This window comes from Theropithecus gelada, chromosome 16, assembly GCF_003255815.1.
Source record: "Theropithecus gelada isolate Dixy chromosome 16, Tgel_1.0, whole genome shotgun sequence".
Classification (NCBI taxonomy): domain Eukaryota; kingdom Metazoa; phylum Chordata; class Mammalia; order Primates; family Cercopithecidae; genus Theropithecus; species Theropithecus gelada.
Genome location: NC_037684.1, coordinates 5,511,295 through 5,520,957, shown reverse-complemented (window position 1 = coordinate 5,520,957; position 9,663 = coordinate 5,511,295). Strand labels below are relative to the sequence as shown.

The window sequence follows — 9,663 nt, the reverse complement described above, 5'->3', positions numbered from 1 at the left end:
TCCTTTGTCAATTACATATACTATATTGCATTTAGTTTTCTTAGTTTGTCGTTTGCCTTCTAATTCTGTTAATTTGTTCATTTTTAGTTAAAAATTATCTCATGTTCAGTCTGTAAATGTTTTTTATAGAAAAATGATGAAATACAGAGAAACAAAAGAAAACTCAACCATAACTGAGTTGTCCAAAGACAAGATAATATTAGTGTTATTTTCCAGATGCTTTCTTTTTCTTTTTGAGACAGAGTCTTCTCTGTTGCCTAGACTGGGACGCAGTAGCATGATCTCAGCTCACTGCAGCCTTCACCTCCCAGACTCAAGTGATTCTCCCACCTCGGCCTCCCAAGTAGCTGGGACTACAGGCATGTGCCACCATGTTTGGCTATGTTTTTTTTGTTTTGTTTTGTATTTTTAGTAGAGACAGGGTTTTGCCATGTTGCACAGGACTTAACCTCCCAAAGTGCTGCAGTTATAGGGGTGAGCCACCACACTTGGCCTCAGATACATTTTTATACTTTTTTTTTGCATCGTTCATATTTTCTTTAGGGTTAAAAATATTTATGAAGCATTTACAGTATGCTGGTAGAGAGTGAAGAATGTAGATACACACACTAGTCTTCATCTATTATAGGAAACTTTTATAAAACCATCATAGTAAAATGCAAAACAGCAGTAATTACAACAATTAGTGAAAATATGAAGGGATTTCTGGATTATTGGGCAGGACCTCTGTATGATCTCCTGAATGCCTACAGACAACATTAATAATAATAATAATGTACTGATAATTATCATTTCAACAATTGATCTACTGACAGGTTACCCTTGGAAAAATATCTTACAGTTTTTCTACACATCTTTAAACAAATGTTAGATCAACATTTTAGAACCTGTTCTTTTCACTTGACAATGTATCACACACTTCATGATGACAGTGTTACTGAAAAAGGGTCCTAATCCAGATTCCGAGAGAGAGTTCTTGGACCTCCAGCCAGAAGGAATTTGGGGTAAGTCCATAGAGTAAAGTGAAAGCAAGTTTATTAAGAAAGTAAAGGAATACACTTTGGGAGGCTGAGGTGGGCGGATCACCTGAGGTTGGGAGTTCAAGACCAGCCTGACCAAATGGAGAAACCCTATCTCTACTAAAAAAAAAAAAAAGACAAAACAAAAACAAAATTAGCTGGGCATGGTGGCGCATGCCCATAATCCTGTGTCTGAAGTTTATTCTTTCCAGTGGGTTCTTGGTCTCACTGATTTCAAGAATGAAGCCATGGACCTTTGCGGTGAGTGTTACAGCTCTTAAAGATGGTGTGTCCTGTGTTTGTTACTTCAGATGTTCAGTTGTGTCTGGAGTTTCTTCCTTCCAGTGGGTTCGTGGTCTTGCTGACTTCAGGGATGAAGTCGCGGACCTTTGTGGTGAGCGTTACAGCTCTTAAAGGTGGTGCAGACCCAAAGAGTGAGCAGCAGTAAGATTTATCATGAAGAGCCAAAGAACAAAGTTTCCACAGTGTGGAAGAGGACCCCAGTGAGTTGCCGCTGATGACTGGGGTGGCCAGCTTTTATTCCCTTATTTGGCCCCACCACATCCTGCTGATTTGTCCATTTTGCAGAGCGCTGATTGGTCCATTTTACAGAGTGCTGATTGGTCCATTTTACAGAGTGCTGATTGGTGCGTTTGCAATCCTTTAACTAGACACCGAGTGCTGATTGGTGTGTTTTTACAGAGTGCTGATTGGTGCTTTTACAATTCCTTAGCTAGACACAGAGCACTGATTGGTGCATTTACAATCCTTTAGCTAGACAGAAAAGTTCTCCAAGTCCCCACTTAACCCAGGAAGTCCAGCTGACTTCACCTCTCAATCCCAGCTACTTGGGAGGCTGAGGCAGGAGAATCACTTGAACCCAGGAGGTTGCAGTGAGCCGAGATCACACCACTGCACTCCAGCCTGGGTGACAGAACAAGACTCTGTCTTGAGAAAAAAGAAAAAATGTTAATTTTGCCAGGTATGGTGGCTTATGCCTGTAATCCCAGCACTTTGGGAGGCTGAGGCAGGTGGGTCACCTGAGGTCAGGAGTTCAAGACCAGCCTGGCCAACATGGAGAAACCCCATCTCTACTAAAAATACAAAAATTAGCCAGACATGGTGGCGGGTGCCTGTAATCCCAGCTTCTTGGGAGACTGAAGCTAGAGAATTGCTTGAACCCTGGAGGTGGATGTTGTAGTGAGTGAAGGTCATGCCACTGCACTCCAGCCTGGGTGACAGAGTGAGACTCTGTCTCAAATAAATAAATGTTAATTTTCTTTACTAAAAAGGAAATCTCTATTTTAGGCAGCTTAGTGAACTGATAGAAGTAGGCGGTAAAGAACTTTTCCTGCAATGGCTGATTCTCAATTTCTTTTTGCTCAAAATAATCAATATACCAAAGTGGCATATTTTGGGGTGACATGCTCTGAACCCCATGGGGGGCAGATAATAAACAATAAACCTAATAAACAAGTAAATTATACAACATGGTAGAAAGTGACAAAAAATATTGAGGAAAAAAAGTGGAGCAGGGTAGGGGGGAAGAGGGCTGCTGAAGAAGAGTGGGGAGGAGTGGGAAGGTCAGCAAGATACCACATTTTTAGCCAAGGGTGAGCTAAAACTCATGCACAGAAGGCACTACAGCTGCTGGATACATTGTCTGGTGTTTAGTACAACATGGCCAGTTTTTCTTCAGTTACTGCAATGGATCATGGTTTCTTTGGTTAAGCTCTGGTGGAAGTGTTTGGCTTGCACTGAGGCCACACTGTGTGAAATATAATTTTTTTTTTCTGAGATGGAATTTCTCTTTTGTTGCCCAGGCTAGAGTGCAATGGCATGATCTTGGCTCACTGCAACCTCTGCCTCTAGGGTTCAAGTGATTCTCCTGTCTCAGCCTCCCAAGTAGCTAGAATTACAGGTGCATACCACCACACCCCAATAATTTTTGTATTTTTAGTAGAGACAGAGTTTTGCCGAGACCAGCTCAGTCGTGGAGGCCCTAACCCAGCGGCACTAGAGGAATTAAAGACATATACACAAAAATATAGGGTGTGGAGTGGGAAATCAGAAGTCTTGCAGCCTTCAGAGCTAGGAGCCCTGAAGAGAGATTTACCCACATATTTATTGACAGCAAGACAGTGATAAACATTGTTTCTATAGATTATAGGTTAACTAAAAGTATTCCTTACGGGAAACAAAGGAATGGGTTCTCTGGCTAGTTATCTGCAGCAGGAGCATGTCCTTAAGGCATAATTGCTCATGCTGTTGTTTGTGGCTTAGGAACACCTTTAAGTGGTTTTCTGCCCTGGGTGGGCCAGGTGTTCCTTGCCCTCATTCCAGTAAACCCACAACTTTCAGCATGGGCATCATGGCCATCATGAACATGTCACAGTGCTGCAGAGATTTTGTTTATAGCTGGTTTTGAGGCCAGTGTATGGCCAGATTTGGGGGCCTATCCCCAACATGTCCTCCTTTTTTGTTTTGCAAAGTGATAAAAGCAAAGGCAACTTTGTCACAGTGAGCTACTTCTTGCAGGAATTGGGATCTGCATCTGCAGAACACACAAAGACAAATGACACAGATTAAAAGCACAATCATCATTGAAATCACAGAGTCTCCAAGTGTCTTGATCGATTTTAATGGGTTACTAGCTGCTAATCTCTCTACATCTCCTTCATGCACTCCAGTTCCTGGCATTAAGGTCAAGTGTGCCTGGGATGCTTTAAATATTTGTTCTTTTAATTTTGCAGCATCCAAATACAAGTTTGCAGAGTGTCCTTCTAGATGCTTTTTTATTCTTTCCCAAATTTTGATCTTATTTAAGAGTCATTAATAGTTTCCACAAATCCTTATATTTAGCTCCTATAGCAGGCCATATCATTTGAGGTTGAGGTGCCACTATATGGCCATGTTTCCAGATAATAGGAACTCTTGCTGTATTTCTTACTATTTCTACCATCCGACCATTTTGTTTAGACCAGCTGAACATAGTGTGGCCGTGGCACACAGACTGAGAGGTGCAATTCAAGCTAAACATTCCCTTAGGGGACCAATCAATAATGATTCTATAGGAATCATTGTGCAGCACCTCTGCCTATTCTCCAATGCAATCTTCCCAAACAAGTACGTTCATTATTTCTGGCCAGGTCCAATTCTGTTTACAAATAGGTTTTTGAGGGCAGTATGCCTCAATTATAGGAGCAGATTTATTATGGTAAATACTGAGATCAGAAAACATGTGTAACTCTGTCATAGAGTGATTACATCCAGGCATTATTGCCAGCCAAGATTGATAAATATGCCCAATAAGTATGATTGTTCTCTGTGTCAGCCCTTGTTGAAGGAATACTCACGGAAATGGTGATCACCACTATCACAGCCATCATTAAATTACTTATTGTGACTGGTTGTCCTGCTTTCCTCAGGTTTTCTTCTGCCATCTGTGACAGCTTCTTGATCTGTCTCCAGGTAGGTGGCTGTGTTCAACAGGTGTTGATCATGACAGTTGGGGTCCTCCTCAGCGTCAGTCTCGATATGACTGCAACCAGGGGGTCCTCAGGTTCCTCCCGGAATCTCTTCCTCGGCATTTGGCTCATGATAAGGTTTCAGGTGTCTTGACGGTATCCAAATTGGCTGTTGATTCAAGCATAACCTCTACCCCAAGTTATTATTTTACCTATTTCCCAACTTTTTGTTATTGGATCTCTCCACCAAACAAGATGTTCTGCTTCTGTCTTTGCAGTTGGTTTCTGTAGATGCTGTTCAACTGCTGATAGCATCTGACTCTTAGGCAGGCTCAAAAAATTTGAAGTCAATAACGCTAGATTCAATTGTAGATGGGGGGTCCCATAATCCCTATTTCCTCCCTTTTGCTTTTGCAACTGCTGTTTCAGAGAGATATTAATTCTTTCTACAATGGCTTGTCCTTGAGAATTATATGGGATGCCAGTAATGTGTTTAATATTCCATATAGAGAAAAATGTAGCTAGAGCTTGACGAGTATAACCTGGGGCATTATCTGTTTTAATAGAAGCTGGAATGCCCGTCACCAAAAAACACTGCAAAACATGATGTTTAACACAGGCAGAAGACTCTCCTGATTGGCATGTAGCCCAGACAAATGAGAAAAGGTGTCCACACATACACGTACATAAGCTAGTCTCTCAAATGAGGGAACATGTGTGACATCCATTTGCCAAAGAGAATTAGGTTCCAATCCTCGAGGATTAACTTCTTCTGTAAAAGATCAGGAATGCACCATTTGGCAAGTTGGGCATCACTGGATAATAGCTTTAGCTTCTTTCCAGGTAGTATTGTATCTGTGTTTGAGACCAGAGGCATTAACATGGGTTAAATTTTGAAAGTGTCTAGCATTAGATATTGCGGTAACAACTAGGTGATCAGTCATTTGATTCCCTGTAGTTAAAGGTCCTGGAAGAGGTGTGTGAGCCCTAATGTGAGTGGTGTAAAACAGGTGCATTCTACTCCTAACTACTGCTTGCAATTGGGTAAATAAAGTCATCAGTTGTTCATCTGTATGAAATTGTAACTGAGCATTTTTAATTAATTGTGTGGAATGAACCACATATGAAGAATCAGAAATCACATTAATAGACATACCAAAAGCAGTCAATACCTCAATTACAGCTACAAGCTTCACTTTTTGAACTGAAGTATAGGGAGTCTGGAAAACTTTACCTTTTGACCCAGAATAAGAAGCTTTACTATTACTAGACCCATATGTAAAAACATTCTCAGCACCTTCAATTAGTTTAAATTTAGTTATTTTAGGGAGACTCCTATTAGTTAATTTCAAAAATTGAAATACTTTTGTTTTAGGAAAATGATTATCGAGAATACCTACAAAGTCAGGTAAATGGGTTTGCCAAGTAAGAGTATTTATAAAAGCTTGCTGTATTTGTGCCTTCATGACAGAGACAATAATTTTTCCAGGATCATATCCATGTAATTTAACAATCCGAGTTCTCCCATTTCCTATCATAGCAGCAGTTTCATCCAAATAAGGAGTCAACGTCTGTGAATTAGGATGTGGAAGAAAAAGCCACCTACAAGATCTTGCTCTTGAACAGTAACACCAGCAGGTGAATGATGAGTTGAAAAAATTAGCAAATCTAGAGTCTTCTCTGGATCTATTCTATTTATTTGAGCTTATAGACTTGCTTTTTGATTAGCTGCAGCTCTGCCTCAGCTTCTTTTGTTAATTGCTGAGAGCTAACGAGACTAGGATCTCCACTAAGGATAGAAAATAGATTATTCATGGCATAGGTAGGAATTCCTAGAGCAGGTTGTGTCCAATTAATGTCCCCTAGTGATTTTTGAAAGTTATTTAATGTTTTCAATTGATCCCTACTTGTGGTTACTTTCTGTGGCACAATGGTAGTGTCATTTACTAAGGTCCCCAAGTAGGAGTAAGGAGTATTAGTTTGAATTTTGTCAAGAGATATAATTAAACCAGTGTGAGAAATCAAATTTTGCAAGTGATCATAAAATTGGAGTAATATTTCTCGAGTAGGGGCAGCACAAAATATATCATCCATAAAATGAATAATATAACACTGAAAATTTTTTGTGAGTAGGTTCAATTGCTTGCCCTACATAAGTCTGGCAAATTGTTGGACTGTTTAACATGCCTTGTGGCAACATTTTCCAGCGAAAACGCTTACCAGGCTGCAGGTTGTTTACTGCAGGAATTGTAAATGCAAACCATTCACAGTCTTGCTCAGCTAAGGGGATAGTAAATGAACAGTCTTTTAAATCTATGACTGTTAAAGGCCAACTTTTTGGAATCATAGTAGGAGAAGGCAATCCTGGCTGTAATGTCCCCATAGGTTGTATAACTGAATTAATGGCTGTAAGATCTGTCAACATTCTCCATTTACCTGACTTTTCCTAATTACAAAAACTGGAGAATTCCAAGGGGAAAATGTTGGAGCTATGTGTCTTTTTTCTAATTAGTCAGCAACGAAGTCCTCTAAAGCCTTCAGCTTCTCTTTACTCAGCAGCTATTGTTCTATCCAAATTGGCTTATCTGTTAACCATTTTAAAGGTATAGGTTCCGGAGGCTTCACAATGGCCACCATCAAAAATGATATCCTAAACCTTGGTGGGAACTTTGTCTCTCCACTTGAAGTGGTTCCTTCGAAACTTGCAAATTTTTTCCTAGTCCCAATACCAGGGACATACCCCATTTCATGCATTATATGTTGACTTTGAGGGCTATATAATTGCTCTGGAATTAGAACGTGTGCTCCCCGTTGTTGGGGATTTATGGGGAAATCTCTTCCCCATAAATTTTTAGGTACAGAAGTTATAATTGGTTGAGTAGTCCCAGGTTGTCCATCGGGCCCTTCACAATGCAAAATATAACTACTTTGATGTACTTCAGGGGCTTTAGCAACTCCAACTATGTTAAATTGCGTGGATTGAATTGGCCACGTGGACGGCCAGTACCATAGAAAAATGATTGAAATGTCTGTGCCTGTATCTACCAAACCTTTAAATTTCTTTCCCTGAAGAGTTATTTCACAGGTAGGATGTTTATCAGTAATTTGATTCACCCAATAATCTGCTTTGCCTTGTTTATTTGTGCTTCCAAATCCTCCTGTTAGTTTAATTTCACTTTTCCCCATTTCCACATATGGCACAATCAGGAGTTGTGCTATACGCTCTCCTGGCTCTGCTTTCCAGGGAACAGAAGTAGATATAACAATTTGAATTTCCCCATGGTAATCTGAATCAATGACTCCTGTGTGTACTTGCACTCCTTTTAAATTTAAACTAGGCCTGCCTGCCTAGAAGTAATCCTATCATTCCTACTGGCAACATCTGACTGGAGACAGCAACCTTCTTTAACAGTCCCATTACAAAAGGAGAACCTGGTCCATATTGATTAATAGCTTGTTTAAATTCTTTGAGTAATTTAAAAGGAAAAGGCCCAAATATAGTTATAATATTTCCCTGTTGATCTGGGGGGTGTATTCTAACCGGGAATTGCCAAGTTTCTAAATCACCCTCTCTTCTGGCTTGCTGGATTCCTGCCTGAATACAACTGAGAGTGGTCGCTCGAGGCACTGCTCGAACAGTCACTGGGGCAACTACTTTTCACCCAGTGTCCTCCAGAAAAGAAAGATCTGGAGGGTCAGACCACTCTTTTACTTCAAAGTAATGAGGGGGTGCAGAAGGGTAGGGACAAAGCTCTCCTCCTTTGCCACTTTGGCTTTAGCTGGCCAACAAATCTGCTCTGTTACTTCATTATACTCTCCTTCCTCCTCATCATCAGTGTGAAAAGGTTCCAAGGTGGAACGAACCAGAGCCTACACTTGTCCCATTGTTACCCTGATGCTTCCGAGCTCCCCTTCTTACTCACCATGGGGATTGCTTGAGAGTACTCAGGTGTCCTCCAGCTTAGTTCCTTGTTCTCCAATGTAGCTCCAGCAACCCTTTGACCTGGGTTTGAGCCTCACGTATGGGCACCACTTGCTAAGACCAGCTCGGTCATGGAGACCCTAACCCAGTGGCACTAGAGGAATTAAAGACACACACACAGAAATATAGGGAGTGGAGTGGAAAATCAGGGGTCTCACAGCCTTCAGAGCTTAGAGCCCTAAACAGAGATTTACCCACATATTTATTGACAGCAAGCCAGTGATAAACATTGTTTCTATAGATTATAGATTAACTATAAGTATTCCTTATGGATGGGCCGAAACAAAGAGATGGGCTCTCTGGCTAGTTATCTGCAGCAGAAACATGTCCTTAAGGCACAGATCACTCATGCTATCACTCATGCTTAGGAATGCCTTCAAGTGGTTTCTGTCCTGGGTGGGCCAAGTATTCCTTGCCCTCATTCTGGTAAACCCACAACCTTCAGCATGGGCATTATGGCCATCATGAATATGTCACAGTGCTGCAGAGATTTTGTTTATGGCTGGTTTGGGGGCCAGTTTATGGCCAGATTTGGGGGCCTATCCCCAACAGAGTTTCATAATATTGGTCAGGCTAGTCTTGAATGCCTGACATCAGGTGATCTGCCCGCCTTGGCCTCCTAAAGTGCTGGGATGAAAGGTGTGAGCCACCGCGCCTGGCCGTGATCTGTCTTTTAATGTTAGAATCACACTCAGCTCAACAAGATTCTAACTCCATGACACTCACTCAGGGTGTGAGAGCCACTGAGGGGACACAGTTGTTCCCAATTCCCCATCCCACACTCGCAATAGTTCACTGAGTGGAAGAGGAATCAAAAAGCCTTACACAACTTAAAATTGTTTCTGTGGCCATATGTGTATCTATATCTTCTTGCAGACCTCAATTCATGTTTCACATTTAACTCCTTAATCACTGAGGGATTCATTTTGGAATAGGATATTATGGTGAAGTTCTAACTTTACTTTTTTCCCCAAAGTGTTCACAAAATTGAATCATTCTTTTTTTTCTCTTAATCTGGAGCATCACTTTATTGTGTTCTGAATTGGACATTTAAGGGCACACCACTAAACACCTGCTTTGAAAGTTGACACTAATTCCTTAATCATTTCTCTTTGTAGGTGTTCTGACTCCCTTGACCTCACATGATTTTACTATTAACCGGTCACACTTTTCCATGTCCCTGTGTCATGCGCAT

At 41.0% G+C, this 9,663-nt stretch overlaps 1 pseudogene; it reads left to right on the top strand.

The window, feature by feature from the left end:
- Window positions 1-277: 277 nt before the first annotated feature.
- Window positions 278-9,133, top strand: LOC112609249 (annotated as a pseudogene).
- The last annotated feature ends 530 nt before the right edge of the window (window positions 9,134-9,663 follow it).